The sequence below is a fragment of the Miniopterus schreibersii genome (genome assembly GCF_964146895.1).
Source record: "Miniopterus schreibersii genome assembly, chromosome: 10".
NCBI lineage: Eukaryota > Metazoa > Chordata > Mammalia > Chiroptera > Miniopteridae > Miniopterus > Miniopterus schreibersii.
In genome coordinates, this window is record NC_138110.1 from 19,597,226 (window position 1) to 19,616,403 (window position 19,178).

At 42.6% G+C, this 19,178-nt stretch overlaps 1 pseudogene across 1 annotated transcript; it reads left to right on the plus strand.

The window, feature by feature from the left end:
* Nucleotides 1-999: 999 nt before the first annotated feature.
* Nucleotides 1,000-2,704, plus strand: LOC308562269 (keratin, type II cytoskeletal 8-like; annotated as a pseudogene). Its single transcript has 2 exons — nucleotides 1,000-1,601; nucleotides 1,841-2,704. The product of its transcript is annotated as a keratin, type II cytoskeletal 8-like (transcript).
* Nucleotides 2,705-19,178: the final 16,474 nt, after the last annotated feature.

Here is a 19,178-nt window from a genome sequence, read left to right on the forward strand (position 1 = left end):
CATAAGTCACTTCCTGTGCAATCAGCTTGGTTCCACTTGTGCAGCTCTGGTTTCATCATTTTGAGCCCTGTACCTGGTAGAATGGAGGTGCCCTGGCCAGCAAGGGGCTGGAGGGGGCAGAGGGAGGAAGAGAGCAATTGGGTGATCAATAAACACTGTGGGAACCCTGCAGTGAAAACAAACGCTACTTTATGAAGAGTATTGAAGGGAAGATAAGCCAGAGTGCTTGAGCTCAAGGAAGAGGGAGCTCATGACAGGCTGGAGAAGTCAAGGCGGGCTTCTAGGAGGGAGGGAGGAATTGTGCTGAGTCCTGAGAGCAGACAGCACCCAGACTAGAGTCCAGCACACAGGGCCATAGAGAGGGAGGAAGGGACCTACGTGGAACAGGAATTCGCAATAGGTGAGGTGCTTTGAACACAGTGCAATTTAGATTTGGGCTCATTGGCTGTTAGCAAAAACATGGAATGAACAAGGATCGAGTTGCAACATGAATCTCTGAGGTGATCTGTTTTGTGCAAAACAAATAAATAAATAAATAAAATTAGTAGGTCAGTCAAAAAAAATAACCTGTTCATGGCTACAGACTCCACACTGGAAGTGTCAATGGCTCAGCACAAATTCATTGCAGTTGCAGCCCCAAAGGACCTCACAGTGGAGATAGATACACAAATACACTCTAGTTTGTTACTCACAGTTCCCAAGAAGAGGAGGTGCCATGTGCAGGGGGCCATTGAGGAATCACCAGGTCAGTCAGGAGGCAGATGGGACAGGAAGAAAAGATGGGCAAGAGCCTTTATTGTGGCTTCCACAAGAGGTACAGGTGAGGCAGGGTAAACAGGCTTAGGATTGGTTCATTCCAGCAGACATCCAGCAGCACCCAGGCCCCAGACATGTGATAGAGGCCTTCTTAAGTCTTCCAACCAGCCAATCCAACTACTGGATGCAGCTACATGAAAGGACCCAAAAGAGACCAGCAGGGACTCCACTCCAGCCTCCACCATGTCCCCAAGAGTGACCCAGAAGACCTACAAAGTGTCCACCTCTGGCCCCCAGGGCCTTCAGCAGCCACTTGTACTTGAGTGGGCCCGGCACCCGCATCAGTTCCTCATCTTTTTTCCAGTTGGGCAGCAGCTACCAGGTTGGCCCGGGCACCAACATGAGTCTGGTTGGGGGTTGTGGCGGGACTGGGAAAATGGGGAGCATCACAGCTGTCTAAGTGAACCAGAGCCTGCTAAGCCCCTTGAAGCTGAATGCGGTTCCTAACATCCAGGTGGTATGCAACCAGAAGAAGCAGATCAAGACCCTCAACAACAAGTTTGCTTCCTTCATCGATAAGGTGCAGAACCTGGAGCAGCAGAATAAGATTCTGGAGACCAAATGGAACCTGTCAGCAGCAAAAGACCACTCGCAATAACATGGGAAAAATGTTCGAGAGCTACATCAACAACCTTCGGCGGCAGCTGGACACACTGGCCCAGGAGAAACTGAGGCTGGAGGCAGAGTTTGGCAACATGCAGGGGCTGGTGGAGAACCTGAATCAGTACGAGGATGAGATCAGCAAGGGCACAGAGATGGAGAATGAATTTGTCCTCAAGAAGAATGTGGAGCCCGACCGGGCGTGGCTCAGCGGTTGAGCACCGACCTAGGATCCAGGCGATCGGGGTTCAATTCCCGGTCAGGGCACATGCCCGGGTTGCGGGCTCGATCCCCAGTCGGGGACGCGCAGGAGGCAGCCAATGAATGACTCTCTCATCATTGATGTTTCTATCTCTCTCTCTCTCCCTCTCCTTTCCTCTCTCTGAAATCAATAAAGATATATTTTTTAAAAAAGAAGAAGAAGAATATGGATGAAGCTTACATGAACAAGGTGGAGCTGGAGTCCCACCTGGAAGGGCTGACCGATGAGATCAACTTCTACAGGCAGCTGTATGAAGAGATTTGTGAATTGCAGTCCCAGATCTCCGGCACATCCATGGTCCTGTCCAGGATAACAACTGTTCCCTGGACCTGGATGGCATCATCACCAAGGTCAAGGCCCAGTACAAGGAGATCACCAACCACAGCCGGGCCAAGGCTGAGACCATGTACCAGATCAAGTACGAGGGCTGCAGACGTTGGCTGGGAAGCATGGGGATGACCTATGCCACGCGAAGAATGAAATTTCTGAGAAGAACCAGAACATCAGCTGACTCCAGGCTGAGATCGAGGGCCTCAAAGGCCAGAGGGCTTCCCTGGAAGCCTCCATCGCTGATGCCGAGCAAGTGGGGAGCTGGCCATCAAGGACAATCAGGCCAAGGTGGCTGAGCTGGAAACTGCTCTGAGAAACGCCAAGCAGGACATGACCCAGCAGCTGCCGGAGTACCAGGAACTCATGAACATCAAGCTGGCCCTGAATGTGGAGATTGCGACCTACAGGAAGCAGCTAGAGGACAAGGAGAAGCAGCTGGAGGGCAAGGAGAACCGGCAAGAATCTGGGATGCAGAACATGAGTATCCACACTAAGACCACCAGCGGCTACTTAGGTGTGCTGAGCCCATCTTACGGGAACCTCAACTATGGCATCGGCTTCCAGGCCAACTTGGGCTCTGGCGGGACCTCTGGCTCCTTCAGCAGCACCAGCTCCTCCAAGGTGGTGGTTGTAAAGACGATTGAGACCCACAATGGGAAGGTCATGTCTGAATCATCTGATGTCCTGCCTAAGTGAATGAATACTGCAGTCCCTCCTGTCCTCCAAGCCTGTGGGAAAGGAGCTGTGCAGGGGAGCAGTGGGCACAGGAGACCCACCTGAGGCTCAGCCGCAGTCCTCTGTTCACCCTTGGGGTGGGAGTTTACTGCCAGGGGGACTACCTTTTCCCTATGCCCCCAACTTAAAAGCCAAATCAAGTGTTTTTTTCCAAAATAAAGTCTCAGCTGGCTCAGCCAAAAAATGAAAGACCAGCAGAACTTCTAGTCAACCTTCAGACCCATGAGAAATAATAAATCACTGTTGTTTTAAGGCACTGAGTTTGGGGGCGGTTTGTTACACAAAATTATACATAGTGAAACAAGGGCAATGAACTCTTTCTCTTCTCCTCTCTGTTACAGAGGTGTCTTGACCCAGGGTGAAAGCAGTAAATGTCAGTTACTTAATAGAGGTTAAGGGACATAATATATGCCTTATAATATATATGGGAAACTGTTATCCCACAGAGCACAAAGAATTTAACCTGGAGCCAAGTGGTACCGACTTTAGGTCTTGCCTGTGTATGAAAACTAGACAGACAGCAGCACAGATGAGTGGACAAACTCGACCGTCTCAACCAGCAAAGCAGACTGACACGTGACCAGTTTGGTTGCTACATTCAGAATCCATCACAAAGAGAGAAGAAATAACTGTTTCCTTTGCAGCAGTCTCTCTCTCTCTCTTTAAATATATCTTTATTGATTTCAGAAAGAGGGAGAGAGAGAGAGAGAGAAACATCAATGATTAGAGTCATTGATTGCCTCCTGTACACTCCCTACTGGGGATCAAGCCCACAACCGGGGCATGTGCCCTGACCAGGAATCGAATTGCAGTCTCCTGGATCATAAGTCAATGTTCAACCACTGAGCCACACCAGCTGGGCTCCCTTGCTACAGCCTCAACAACCAGCCATCTGCGTCCTTATATTCCATAAGGACCTCAAGGGTCTGCCATCTGTGGAGTAACAGACTGTGACCCCACAGTCACCCACACACAATGGAAAGCTGCATGGTTTAGGGTCCGACTTGGTACTTCTACCTTCTGGAATTGTTCTCAATACCTCAATCCCCTTGATTTAGATTTTTTTTGCCTGCTCTGACCTGCACTCCATGTGTGAGTTTTCCTGACTACTACATTTTTGCAGCCTGTTCTAATTCCATCTATCTGACCTTTCAGGTTTAAGAAGACAATTCAGGCCTCCAGTTCAAGCCTGTTTAGGGGCTGATCCTTGGTCAAGGCTACAGCTACCCATGCCCCTACATTGCTCAATTATCCAATAAGCACCCTCTGAGCACTTACTAAGTACACCAAAAATGAAAGAAGCATTAGACTGGAGCTTCCAAATTGAAGAAGTCCTGTTTTCCATTTCTCCCAAAGGAGTATTAGGTTCCACTTAACAGATACTCTGGTACATAGAAAGTTATATCCCATACTCAGACATCCAATTTGCAGTGAATCCGAAAACCATAAAGTACACCTGACACTAAAATTATTCTGCACAGAAGTCAATCACTTTTTGAGAATTCATGAGACCCCTCAGGATCTTGCAGAGCCTCTGGAATATCATTATGAATATCAGTTATCATTCTGCTTGCAAAGCAGAGAAATGCCAATTAGCAGAGATTTCCTATTGACAGAAAGCCAGTCTCACTTGGGGGAAAAGAAAGACATTAGCAAAATAGAGAAAATGAACAGGCAGTGATTGATACACAGGGGCAAATGAGCAGGCAGCGATTGAAAGTGGGCATACCCTTTTTACAAACGCAAACTTTGAATTTTCAGGTCCCAACCTTGGGAAGAGGCAGGGGTGAAGAGTGGCTGGTGTTCCCAGGAAATGATGGATCCTTACCAGACACGTCTTTCAAACTCGGACCTGGGACCTGGCTGGGGAAGGAGTCCCTTTCTTCCTTTGGAATAAAGGCTGCTGTTCAGAAAAGATGAAATCTTTCTCACATGTTAAAAGGGAAGGTGGGAAAGGTAATCACCCAAAAGAGATTTATGCCTCAATGTTAGAAATGCAGAAGCCACTCCAAAGAGAGGTTTGTACATCACAATGAGACCAGAGCCATAGCGCCGAGTTGTTAATGGCACCCAGCTGAGTTCTGGAAATATGTTTCAGAGGAATGCCCAAAAACCAGAGTGAGGAATCCGTCTTCCCACAGAATTATTTAAGACCTCTAATTTGTTGGGAAAGGAATTACTGGCTCAAGACTTTGCAGGGCTGCAGTAATTAAACTAACAAATTAGAAGTGCATTTATCTGGATAAAAGATATTCATCACCCAGAGGGTGTGCCTTTCCTATCGCAGTTGCTCAGCACTCGCAATTCTTCCCATCGGGCAGCAATTTGCTCTGCACTGTGGGAACAGTTTGCTTAGAAAGGAAGGATTTCACCTGCCACGCCCCTCACTCTGGTCCTGTGAATGACAAGCCCTGATTGACAGCCGCAGGGAAGACTTCAGGTTGCAGGGGAGAAGGGAAGGAGGGAGGGAGGTCCTATTGATTTTCATGCCTGCAGCAGCAGGAAATTAAACCTCTGCTATGCAAAGTTCTGTGGCCAGCATAAGTTATGAGAAGAAATATCTAAGTGTAGTTATAAACGAGAAAGGTCAAAGACTTATTTATCTTCTTCACCTTTATGCAATTTATCGGGAAACTGGCATATCATTACTGAAAAAGACAGAAGTGAGACCATTACAGTTTCCTTTACTTTGCTGGCTGAGTCTAACTTTGCATTTCAGAGCAGTTCCTCCTGGCAGGGGTGAGGTGTTTATGCTGCCAAATTTACCCAGGGGTGGGAATAAAAATGATTAAGTCTGGGTACCCTGTCTACATTCCTAGTTAATGATTTGCATGTTATTTAATGATGTCCACAGTGTCCCTGGGAAACCTGACAGGCTCGCTTGCTAGTCCATCATTCCCATCACTGAGAAAGTATTAAATAAGAGCCTCTATTTAATGTGTCCTTTGGGTTGACCCAGAGTATTGAAAAGCTTCTTTTTAGGTGCAAACCTTTTATTGTTGGTTCCCTGATTCCCATGGCAGGGTATTCTGGGTCCTAGTCTCATTAGAACTAAAAATGGGGAACCGAACCCAATGCCCAGCATTGTAATGGTCAGCATTTGCTTATTCAGTTTTGGCTTGTTTACCTGATTAATCTTAACTCCAAGCTTCAACTAGGATGCCAAGTCCCTCCACCTTAGCTCTCCTGCCCATAAGCACATAGACACCTTCAATTGATTGGTTGGTGTAATGAGCTGAACTGTCTCCCCTAAATTCACATCCTAATCCCCAATCCCTAAAAATGTGATTGCATTTATAGATAGGGTCTTTAAAGGGGTAAAATGAGGTCATTAGTGTGATCCCTAATCCAATATGGCTGGTATCTTTATCAGAAGAGGAGATTAGGACACTGACATGCACTTGTGAAGATACCATCAGAAGGCAGCCTTCCCACAAGCCAAGGAGAGAAGCCTTAGAAGAAACTAACTCTGCCGACACCTTGATCTTGGACTTCCAGCCCCAAAGCTGTGAGAAAATAAATGTCTGTTGTTTCAGCCACCTAGTCTGTGATACTTTGTTATGGTAGCCCAGGCAAACTAATAAAGTTGATTTTCCCTTCAGCATGCCTGGATGCGTTTACTTTCACTGGACTATACAATGAGAAAGTCATTGCTAGCTCTGAAGGGCATGCAGATTAAATGAAAGTGGTCTGGAGGGGACCAGCACTGGAGTGACATTCTGAGGTGATTAAGGAACCTGCATCTTCAGCTTCTCTGTGTGTCAGTACTTGCTGGGCTGCTGCAGGGGTTACCAGGAGAGTCAGCAAGACTGAGAGAAGTGGCCTGACTTGGGTCCCTTAAATGAGTACCTCAGCCTATATACACAAGAGCTAAAGGACTGAGGAAGAAACGTCGAATAATTTTTGTTAATTGGTTGTCTTAAAAACGTATATTCTGCCTGGCTGGGTGTCTCAGCAGTTGAGCGTCAACCTAGGATCCAGGTGATCAGGGTTTGATTCCCAGTCAGGGCACATGCCCGGGTTGCGGGCTCGATCCCCAGTTGGGGGGCATGCAGGAGGCAGCCAATCAATGACTCTCTCATCATTGATGTTTCTATCTCTCCCTCTCCCTCTCCTTTCCTCTCTCTGAAATCAATAAAGATATATTTTAAAAATAAATAAATAAATGAAGATAAAAATAAAAACATATTCTTCATCTATATATACAATGACATGGTTGCTTAAAAATGTAATAAAATATTGGATTAAATTAATAAAAGTATAGTGTATGAAACTCAGGAGGTGCAATATTTTGCTCACCTCAGTTCCAGGGCCCTCATTTCAGCCAGACCACAGAACACTAGAGAACGGTAAGTATGGCAAAGGGTTTGGAACACGTGTCATATGTCCAGCAGTTTTTAGAATTGAGTTTTTAGCCTAAAAGTAAGGTGATTCAAAGGGCACAAGAAAGCTTCTTTAATGTGTGATGGGCTATTTTGTGGTTGCGGGATTAAACTATTTGTATAATACCCGAGGGGAAGGGAGAATGCCAAAGGGAAGACACAACGGAGAGAACTTCAGGAAGTTTTAAGAGAAATATCCAGTAATCCTGGGGTAGAGTTAGTTTTTAAGTATGAGTGGATTTTCCACAAATTAAGTGGTAATTTAATTTTGAAGCTAAAAATCAAACCTTTAATCATCAAGTATTTATCAAGCATATACCATATGCAGTGTCTGGGCTGACATATATGGAGGACTGCTGTGGTTTATTCCTTCGCTATTCCTATTTTGAAGGGGAAATTGTTCTTCCCATATTTCCACTGGTCATGGTGAGGTTGTCAGATAACCGTGCCCTAGCTCAAGACTAGGTATAGTGACAAAGTAGAGCACATGGCCAAGGTGAGCCAATTGTAGCATCTCTCACACACAGCAAAAGTGAATGGCCAAGAAGAATGAATCATTTAATTCTAGGTCCTAATCAGGGTTCTTCTCTGCATTAATTTATGGATGTGGGAAGACATACCCGTTTAGTTGTTAGGAAGACATACACATGTATGCACACGCACACTACCTTTTCCTAAAAGGTTTGCTAAACTGGGAAGCTGGGAACCTGTAGCTTTGAGTAGCCATTCTTCTACCAGAAACGCCTAAGAGAGAAGGGCAGAAAGAGACAGTCTACCGTATAGTTTGAGTTCCTAACTTCCACTAATGAATTTCCCACCACCACTTTTTATGCTCTGGATTTCTCTTACTTTTAACCAGAAAAATCCTGACTAACACAAGTTGGTAACTGCTGAATGAATAAGTTGCTTTGGAGGAAACTAGTATAGATATGGTCCCTGCATCAAGGAGATATATATTTATATATTTATCGATTTCAGAGAGAGGAAGGGAGAGGGAGAGAGAAAAATAGAAACATCAATGACGAGAGAGTCATTGATTGGCTGCCTCCTGAACGCCCCGGACTGGGGATTGAGTCCACAACCTGGGCATGTGCCCTGACCAGGAATTGAACTTTGATCTCCTCGATCCTAGGTCGATGTTCAACGCTGAGCCATGCTTGGCAGGGCCCTGCATCAAGGATTTTATAAAATTGACTCAATAAATCCTTTCAAGTTGAATAAATAGATGCTTAAATAGATAGATGGGTAGTTGGAGCAGTAGATAGCAGGTGAAATAAAGAGTTCAGAAAAAATAGAAATCTCTATAGGCTCTAGCTGTTAGAATGATTCCAGGGGAAAGGGAGAATTTGAAGATCCTTAAGAATACATAGGAGTTGAAGAGGCCGATGGAGGGGAAAGTATGGGAAGAGAGGGTAATAACTCACCCCAGGAATGGGGAATAGAGATGAGCAAAGAGCCAAGAAAGGATGTGGCGCATTTGCAGCTCAGAGAATAGACCAGGTTACACTGGATTTGAGGTTTCCTACAGAAGACAAATGGAAGACAACATTAGAAAGGTAAACTGAACCAGGTGCTGGAATTCCTCAATCACTAGATTAAGGTGCTTGAATAGTTTGAAGCCTCTGAAGATTCTTGAACAGGGAGTGGCATGGAAAGCAGACTTTGAGGGTGACAAAAGTGCACAGTGTGAGTTTAGAAGCAAGAATGGGAAGGGCAATTGTGCACAGTCCAAGGAAATGATACCAAAGCCACCAATGGTAAACAGAAAGACCTGGGCTAAGTGCAGGACAAGGGAGAACTTAAACCTGAGCTCAGTTCTCACAAGGCCTCTTAAAGACATGTTGCTTTTAGTGACACAAAAACCCAAAGGACACTCGAGGTGAGTTTACTTTTAGCTCCTTCTGCCCAAGAGCAGATTAGATTTTGCTCATTTAGTTGCTCTAAGTGTCGCGCCACCAGCAGGGCACAGCTCCCCATCGACTCACAGATTCCCAGATGTGTTAACATTTTTAATCAGGAAAGGTCTCTGAGGCATATTGGCCCACTACTATGGATTACATGTGCCTGTTCTGAGTAAATACCCAGTAACCTTCCTTGGGACTGTGGAAAGAAAACTGAAATATCATTTTGGAATTACCATCTGAGAATGACTATCAGCCAAAATCCAGAGAAAATGCTATTTGGATACCACCCCAGGACTCAGGAGCAGATTCAGAAAGAAGTGCTTCTGCATTCAACCATTTAATAAGAAAACATCTGCTGAAGATCTACAGTGAGTTACACAAAAATACTGTGAAACGTTTATAGAGTAAAATACAGCTTCCAAAACCCATTCATCTATTTCACCTGATTTTACCCTTTCAATAATACAGTCAGGTAGACAGAGCAGATATTATCCCCTCAGTGTTTAGGAGAGGAAAACCTGAGGCTCTGAGGAGACTTAGTAGGTAGTGTTGAACCCAGACTTGGAATCCGAGTGTTTTGACTCTGAGTCCAGAGGAATTGATGTTACAACCTGACACACAGTCAGGGGATCAGGGCTCACCCTCAATGCCTACTGCAGGACTGGGACGTATCCTCTAGACACAGAGAACAGAAATGGTGGACTAGACAAAGCAAAGTCCTAGCTCTGTGACAAACCAGCTATGTGACCTGGGCCAGCTTCCTCATTTGGCAGAGGAGGTAGCAGTATATAATAGCCCAAGGGTAACAGAGCTGAGGACAGAGCCCAGAAAGCTCCGTACTGCAAGTCTATCGGAGGAGAGGGGCTAGCAGGAACAGGGTGTTCATTTGAGAACCACAGCAGTGTTCATCCTAAAATCACCAAGGAACCCTAGCTGGTTTGGCTCAGTGGTCAGAGCATTGGCCAGTGGACTGAAGGGTCGTGGGTTCAATTTCAGCCAAGGGCACATACCTCGGTTGCAGGCTCCACCCCAGTCAGGGCGAGAGCAGGAGGCAATCCATCGATGTGTCTCTCTCATGTCTATGTTTCTCTCTCTCTCTCTCTTTCTCTCCCTTCCACTCTCTCTGAAAGTTAATGGGGAAAAATATCCTCAGGTGAGGATTTTTAAAAATAATAATAAAATAAAATCACCAAGGAGCCCCATGGGTAATAACTTATCCCAAAGAAAGAGAGAGTCAGGGTGCTGAGGAAAGGGTTAGAGGGAAGTATAAGTTAGAGTATCACACAGTGTCTGTCTCTGAGCTAGTCTCCAAGCCAAGTTCAGCCTTCTCCACTTCATGCTTGAGTCTAAGGAGAAGATAATAAATAAGAAGAAAAAAATAGCAAGGAGGAAGGAGAGGCAGTAGAATGAGTTAAACTGGAACTATTTTGCTCAAATCTCTGTAAATTAGTGAGTACCCGTGTGGATATTAGACAAGCCACTTGCCTCCGTTTTCTCACTATAAAATGAATGGCTATCCTAGGTACATTTAGGATTGCTTTAGGATTAAATGTGAAGATGCATAAAGAACTTGGCAAGATGCCTGGTACATGATACTTCTATTTTATGATATTGTTATTACTATTATGACTTTACTGCTTTGTAGCCTGATAACAAAATATAGTGGTCCCTATTTGGAATTTCTAGAGGACAGCTCTTGTTTTGGCCTAGCCAGTATCCCTTTTTATAATTGCAGAACCTCTCTTTCCTGTGGGAAACCAATTTTGGTAGTTGGACACAACAGCACAACCACCCTAAGCCACAGGGAAGGCATAAAAACAGATCTGGCCAGTCAGAGCTTCCCATTCCCTGGCCACAGTGATGGCTTCCAGAATGGACAGGTGCCCACAGGAAAGCCAATCTGATCCCCTCTATGAAGCTTGATATTTGGATTCTTGGAGAGAGAGAAGGTCCTTCTTTCCCCGAGACCGGGAGCTGAAATTATAATATGGGCTTGGAATAGCTCCAAGAGAAAAGCTTTGTGAGAAAGAAGCTAACGAGAGATTAAGCACAGCCAAGAGAAGGAGAGCTCAGTCTTGATGAACCCCAAGGTCGGTCGAGCTGCACAGGAATCTGACTCCACTCCATTCCATTTAGGTGAGTCAGTAAAGTCCCTCTTGGACTAAAAGCAGCTAAAGTTAGTTTCTGTCACTTGCAACCAAGAGTCCCAACTAATTCAGATTGTTTCTGGGTTAGGTTGGAGCTCAGAACACACCTGGCAGCCTGAACACCAAGGCAGGTCTTTTCCCATCTGGAACGGAGAACGCACTAGTGGAGGGCCAAGGAGTACTCAGCATCCAGCTACATTTTGGCTGGCTCCATTGCACATATAACCACAGCAAACAAGAGCAGGAGAGGACGTGATGGACAGAGGCCAGATATCACTTGCAAGGACTATCTGCTAGGAGCCAAATTAAAAGTATATTGAGTTTTTTCATTATGTTTTTCCTATAAAATACATCTTACTTTATGCTTTTTAATTTTCTTTGCACATTAGAAGAAGCCATTTGATCCAGCTGGGATTTGATGTTAATTCCAAAGGAAAAAGTGAAAGTATCTTTTTTCTCTCCACCCCACTCCCCATACGAACACTAGCATAGCATTCCTGAAGACGGAGCCTTTCTTACCCTTGAGGGGGAGGAAATAAGTATAGTTTTGCTGATGATTTGGAGATCTGTCTACTGGGACATTATGCTCCTCTATACTTCATCTAGAATCATGTAATAGAAGAGAGACAGAGAGCGGGGGAGAGAGAAAGGGAGGAAGGAAGAGAGCTTTCACATGTTAGAAGAATAAAGAAGATTTGGGCTGGAACAAACTAGAGTAGAAATGAGCCAAATCAAAGAAGCTGTTTCAAAATCCAAAGCCTTCACCCTTGTGCATAGGTGTCTTCTCTGGAAAGACAGTTAGCAATCAGGGAGAGAAACTGCTAGGAGAGATACTATCCAAGTGCCCTGAAGCCTGGCTGAGCCCAAGATCTGATTCTGGCCACTTAAGGTCAGAAACACTCACAGGGTTACTGTCCATGAGTAGACTGAAGCATCACTTAGCCTGCATCCCAGAGCTCACCAACTTCCCAGGCCTATAGTGAGGTGTAGCCAAGCTCTACAAGTCTTCAGAGGCTGCATAATCTAACTGCTATGAAGATACTTCCCAAAATGCCTCAGTCCAAGGAAACCACTAGACACCTCTTGGAGCCGAGGATGTTATGGAAAGGAGTTCCTATACCTGTATCTTCAGGCCACGCTGGATATTCTAGGGTATCCTGAGCAGTGAGAGGAGAGTTGACTAATAATCATGTAGTAAAGCATGGAAAAACACTCACAGGACACCCAGAGGACAACCAGGAATCTACAAGCAGACTGTGCATTTGCTTCAATTTCTCCTTACCTAAAACAGTAGACCCCAAAATTTTGTAACTGAAAATCCATTCAGTAAAAATTTTGAATATGCATTCCCTAATTACATATATTTACTTATTGTAAATTATGTATACATATCATTGTTTTAATAATATGTATATTATTACCAAAAAAAGATATTTTTTAAAGATATAATAAAGGAGTAAATAACATTTCTCCTAAATATCTTACTGAGTATATTATTGGCCAGTGTACATTTAGGACAAGGTTTGACACTGGCAACAGTGATATAAATTAATATCTTAAATAATTTTCTTTATTTCCATTTTTTGGACCAACCTCTTATTGGGTTGTCACTATTACATTGTCACAATTTTTACCTTCTGTTGTGTTTGCAAAGAACTTACACCAAAAGTCGAAGTGTTGGTTCCATCATATGCCCATGATTTGCTTGTTGTTTGCAATTTTCATGCTACCTTAAACCCCCAGTTTCACTTCAGAACTGTACAACCTACTCATCCATTTTGTGCAGATTAAATGAGCTATAACTAAGAAATATAATCTAAAAATCCATTTCGTCAGGGATTGTGCAGAAAAATATACCAAAAACAAGCAGAGAAGTGGGGTCCCCATGTCAGTGCCTCTGGCTGGTAAAGCCTCCACTTCGGGGATACCTCAAGTCTCCACGTAAGGCAGGTAGACACGCGCCACATGGACAAAGTGAGATGAGGGTCCAGTGTCTCTCCCTCAGACCCCAATAAATGTTTTATTTTATTTTTAGATTGTAAATTAAAAAAATAGAAATTCTATTTTTCCAAAAGTCTAGTGGGTCATTTGCCATGGCCCCATCCACTTTGCAAATCCCATTATTGTGATGAGTAACCTAGACTATAATGGTGGCTATGTCCCCTTCCAGCACCTCTCCCCCTTCTCACCCACCCTGCACCTAGAGAAACACAGCTCCCATCATCAAATCCTTCCATTATCTATCAGATAAAGTCCAGAAACTTATGTGAAAGCTTGCTGTACCTCTCCAGCTTTACCCCTTTCTCTTTCTCCCACACAAACTCTCTGGCGCACCCCAGCAGTCACTTCTCTGACAGACCAGACTCTTTTAAGTCTTCGCAATTGCTCTTTTCTCTACCAGAAATGTCTCCCTTTAACTCTGCCTTCCGACAAATCTCCAGTGCATCCTTCCAACTCCAAGTCATATGTTACCCACTTTGTAACCCACAGAATGCCCCCCATCAACTCAAGGTACAGGGCCAGTCACATCGCCCCCCTCCCCCCAGTTAATTATTTAAGTACTCATCTTTCTCTTGGGACTTCCCTTAAATTTTTTTCTAATAAGTCAAAGGGGCTTAATTCACCCCAGAATGGTCAATCCACTGCCAAAGCTTAGTAGAGAGAATCGGAGTCTGAGCCCCACTACTGCTGTTACCTCTCCTTGCTGCATTGTTATCTTGGAAACCTTGGGCATTTATTCATACTATGCACATCTCACAGTGATGGGTCCCATGTACACAGCCCCATGGACACTTGTCCACTCTGCCGTGATGCTCCAGCTGGTCCAAGTCCCTTCAGAGGCCCTGAACTTTGACTCCAGGGCACCTTCTTTAGGTCCACACCCCTACCATCATCCATTGACCTCAAAGCTCAAATCCCCAAAAGGTGGCAAGTCCTGAAAAGCTTCCAACTTCAGTAACACCCTGGACCAAACCAGGCCCCCATCAAAATAATTTGGCCCTTTGGGTTGAAGCCTAGTCACAAGTGTCGACAACTCCTTTCTTCAAAGTAATTTTATTTTAGAAAACTGCTATTTGTTCTTGCCTCCACCACTGGTTTCCTGTATCCTACCAGTCCTCAGTTCATATATGTAACATCTTCCGACCACCCTCAACATGCAACCACAAAGTGTCTGATGCGCCATCTTCCACATGGCCATAGCATTTGCTTTATAGATCATGTTTTGGGCTAAATTGTGTCTCCCAAAAAACTAATATGTTGAAATTCTAACATAATACCTCAGAATGTGACCATATTTGAAGACAGTGTTTCTATAGGTAATTAAGTAAACATGTAGTCATTAGGGTGGGCCCTAATCCAATATGGTGTCCTTATAAGAAGAAATTTAGACACAGACACACACAGAAGACAATGTGAAGACACAGGGAGAAGATGGCCATCTGCAAGCCAAGGAAACAGGCCTCAGGAGAAAACAACACTTTCAACACCTTGATTGTGAGTGGGTTTCTACCCTCCAGAGCCATGAGAAAAAAAGTTCCTGTTGTTTAAGCTGCCCATTCTGTGGTACCTTGTTACTGCAGCCCTAGCACACTAATATACAGATCAATTTTCTCTATTAGGGAGTCAACTCATTGATTACTGGGTCTTATTCCTGTTTGCAATGTCTAGGGCCTTGCACAGTCCCTGTCCTATTCTAAGTGCTCCTAGAATATTTCTTGATGCAAGAGGAAAGGATTGGTGGGGGGAGGGAAGGAGTGATGATGGGGGCCGAAGTCCTGGATAATTACCAACTTATAATCCATCTTTTGAGTTTTTTAAGCTGTGTTTCACTCATGCAGAAAGGATTCACTTGGCAATTTATGTTATCATTTTTCTTCTTCTCTGGCTTGTAACCATGCTTATATAAATCATGGGTGAGTCAGAACATGTGGAGGGCTTACTGTGGGCAGAAAACTGTGGTAAGAAGTACAAGGGACAGTGTCAGCAGGTTCTGGCAGTGTTGTCCAACAGAAATAACAATGTGTGCCACAAATACAATTTTAAATTTTCTAGTGTTCACATTAAATAATTTTTAAGAGAAATAAATCAATTTTATTATTATGTATTTATTTAACCCAATATACCCAAAATATTATCAGTTCAACATGCAATCAATATTTTTAAAATATTAATGATATTTTATATCCCCCTTTTTTGTAAAAAGTTTTCAAAATCCAGTAGGTATGTTACACTCACAGCAAATTTTGTACTGTAATTCTGACTAGACACATTTCAGATGCTGACTGTTCACATGTGGTTAGTGGCTACTGTATCCAACAATGCTAAAGAGTCAGTGGTTAATGACTTTAGAATCAGATGAACACAGAGTTGCATCCTAATCCATCACTAACTAACTTAACCTCTCTATGTCTCCATTTCTGCATCTCTAAAATGGGAGCTAATACCTCTTAGGGCTAATGAGAGGACCTAATGAAGTAATCCAAGCCCTCAACACAGTATCTGTCTGACACAGCAGTATCCTGGTCACCATGTGCCAAGCTCTGTGCTCTATAATTTACATGGTTAATGTTCAATAAACTACAGTGGTTATTATTCTCAGTGATTAATGATAAGGCAATGAGAGCTGAAGCAATTTCTCCATCAGATATCTGATGAAAAATCTTCCTCTAGCTTGGTTTTTCAACCAATAAAGTGGAAATAATGAATGAATCTACCACAAAAATAAAAATAACCTCCCTATTTAAGTAGCAAGATACCTCAAAATATTCATGTTAGTTTGAAAGTCTTCAGCTTACACTAGACCACAGCAATAAAGACAAAAGTTATAGCAGCCTCTTCTTTGCACGGACTTTCTCATTAGTTCATTTCAATATATCTCTAGACAGATAAATGGCTCTAGTCATTCAAATTCCCCTGAGCTGATCTCAGTCCTAGGGTGCTCATTTGTGTGTGTGGGGGGGGGGGGGGGGGGGTGGAGGCTTCCCCAAAATCCATTTAGCCACTATTTCTACATTATGAGTGCAAAAAAGAGATACACCTTTTTTGTGAGGTCTTATAACTCACCCTCACATAACACAGGTGATAAATGCAAGAAGGTGACTCCCTGTTAAAACATGTGTAATAGATATATTACTGTATCTACTCTATATTTTCAGTTTGGAATGCAATAAGCTCTCCTTCACCTTATGATAATAAATTATGTAACATCAGCCATAAAATAACATTAAATAACAAGACACAAATAAGCCATTGTAATGATATTTTGTGCTTTGTAACTATTTTCAATTTTAGATCTCAAAGAGCTTGACAAACACAAATTAATTTGTTCTAACACTATGTAAGTTTTTCCCATCTTTACTGAGGTATACTTCACAAATATAAATGGTATATATTAAAGTTGTACAATGTGATGCTTTGATATATGGATATACTGTGAAATGGTTACCACAATCAAGCTAATTAATATATTCACCATCTCACAAACTTATGATATTTTTTTGCAGTGAGAATAGTTAAGAACTGCTCTCTTAGCAAATTTCAAGTATACACTATGGTATTTTAACTATCGTCACCATGCTGTACATTACATCTTCAGAACTTATTCAGCCCACATAACTGAACCTTTGGATCTTTAACAAGCATCTCCCCATTTCCCCCACCTCCCAGCCCCTGGAAACCACCATTCTATTCTCTGCTTTTGTGAGTTTAACTATTTTAGATTCCAAATATAAGTGAGCTCATATGGTATATGTCTTTCTGTATCTGGCTTATTTAACTTGGTATAATGCCCTCCAGGTTCATCTATGTCGTCACAAAGGGCAGTATTACTTTCCTTTTTAAGGCTGAGTAATACTCCTGTGTGTATGTGTGTGCCACATTTTTTAAATCTATTCATCTGTTGATGGACACTTCGGTTGTTTCCATATGTTGACGATTGTGTCTGAAAGCTAAAATGAGTCTCATGTAGATATTATTGCATCTTGATTTTTTTATCCAGTCAGTCTTTTGATTGGAGAATTTAATCCACTTACAGTTAAAGTAACTCTTGATTACTTTAAGGTAAGGATTTTCTCTTCCCAATTTGTTAATTCCTCTTCTGACTGTATTGTAATTCCTTTCATCCTGTCTTCCTCTCGTTGTTCCTTTGTGATTTGTTTTCTTTGTAGTGACATATTCTGATTCCTTTCTCTATATATTTTGTGTAAGCCTTACCATGAGGCTTACATAGAACATTTTATAACAACCTATTTTAAGCTGATAATGATGTTATTTGCATACAAAAATTCTACTTTTCTTATTCCTTCCCCCCTTTTCTGTTATTGATGTCATAATTTACATCTTTTTATTGTGTAGTCATTAACAACTATTGTAGCTATACCTATTTGTAATATTTCTGTCTTTTAACTTCTATACTAGAGTTAAAAATGACTTACACATCACCACTACAGTATTAGACTATTCCGAATTTGACTACATACTGACTTTTACCAGTGAATTTTATATTTTCATATGTTTTCATGTTACTAATTATTGTCCTTTCATTTCAACTTGAAGAACTCCCTTCAGCATTTCTTGTAAGGCAGGTATAGTGGTGATACAATCCCTCAACTTTTTTTATTTAAAAATATCTAAAGCAAATATGACAAAATAGTAAATTAAACCTATTAAATTAACCAGGCATGTGTGTCTTCAACATTTGTCATATTATTTTTTAATGTCTTGATATGTGTGAAATATTTTTTAGACAGTACGAATCAGGCAATATTTGAGGACAAGTCATGCCTCGCATAGCAGTGTTTGTGGAGTGGAAAGGCATGATAAATGATTGCATGTGATTAGGATTTGGGTGGTATGATAGCATAGCACTGCTAAAATGACTATATATTTACAAGAAGAACAGTCAAATTTGTCATAATAGAGCAGTTGGTTTTGTGGTTAGGACACTCACTGCCTAAAAGTGTATATACTATGACCTCGGGCAAGCCATCTAACCTCTTTATCTCTCAGGTTTCTCCATGAGCAATAATAAAATGGAGATAACAGTAGCATTTCTCACAGCGTCGAGAGGATTAAATGGCATAATCTATGTAGAATGGCGGTTCTGCCTTCCCACCCAGGGGACATTTGGCATTGTCTGGAGATATTTTTTGGTTGACACACATTGGGGTGCTGCTGGCATCTAGTAAGCTGAATCCAAGGATGCTGTTGAACATCCTATAATGCACAGGACAGCCTCTCAGAACAAAGAATTATCCAGTCCCAAATGTCCATAGTGCCGAGGTGGAGGAGCCCTAACATAGAACACTAACACAGTGCCCGGTGCGTGGACTACACTGTATGCTGCCATACAGTCATCATCGTTGCTATTGTAATGTAACACCAGGAAACCTGAACACTTTGGTACCTGGATGCATCGTCTTTCATTTAAATTGATTAATAGCCCCGACAGGGGCGGTTCTACAGTGGTATGGCTAGCTTTGCCAGGTGTGCCTTTAGAATAGGAGAGGTGTCATCTTCTCTCCTTTGCTTACAGCTGAACTATTCTTCCCTTCCCCTCTGCTGTCATTTCTTATTTCTACTTTATAACTGCATTAATTAACCCATTGATAGAAAGGATGTTTGCTGTCAAAGATAACGCTATATTATTATCAAGCCTCCACCACAGAGCTGGAGAAAACAGCCTGCAGAAGGAGCTGCTCTAGGCAAATGGCAGCAAATCATCCATTGTTAGCCTTTAAAAAGAAAACATTTTAAAAGAAATGAAAAGTAAAGACAAAATAAACAGTGGTCAGATTAAGTTTTGTACACACAGCAGAACCCAACCTTTGAGCTGCTGAGCTAACGTACAGTAAGTCATTGTATGAGTATGGTTACCTAACCAATTTGTCTCATTTGCTATAATGAGGTGACCTTCTCTGTAAAACAACAGTAAACCTTACAAGCAAAGTTGTCACCTCCTCAAAGAAAAAGGATTATCTTGGACAATAAGTAAAGTGAAGAC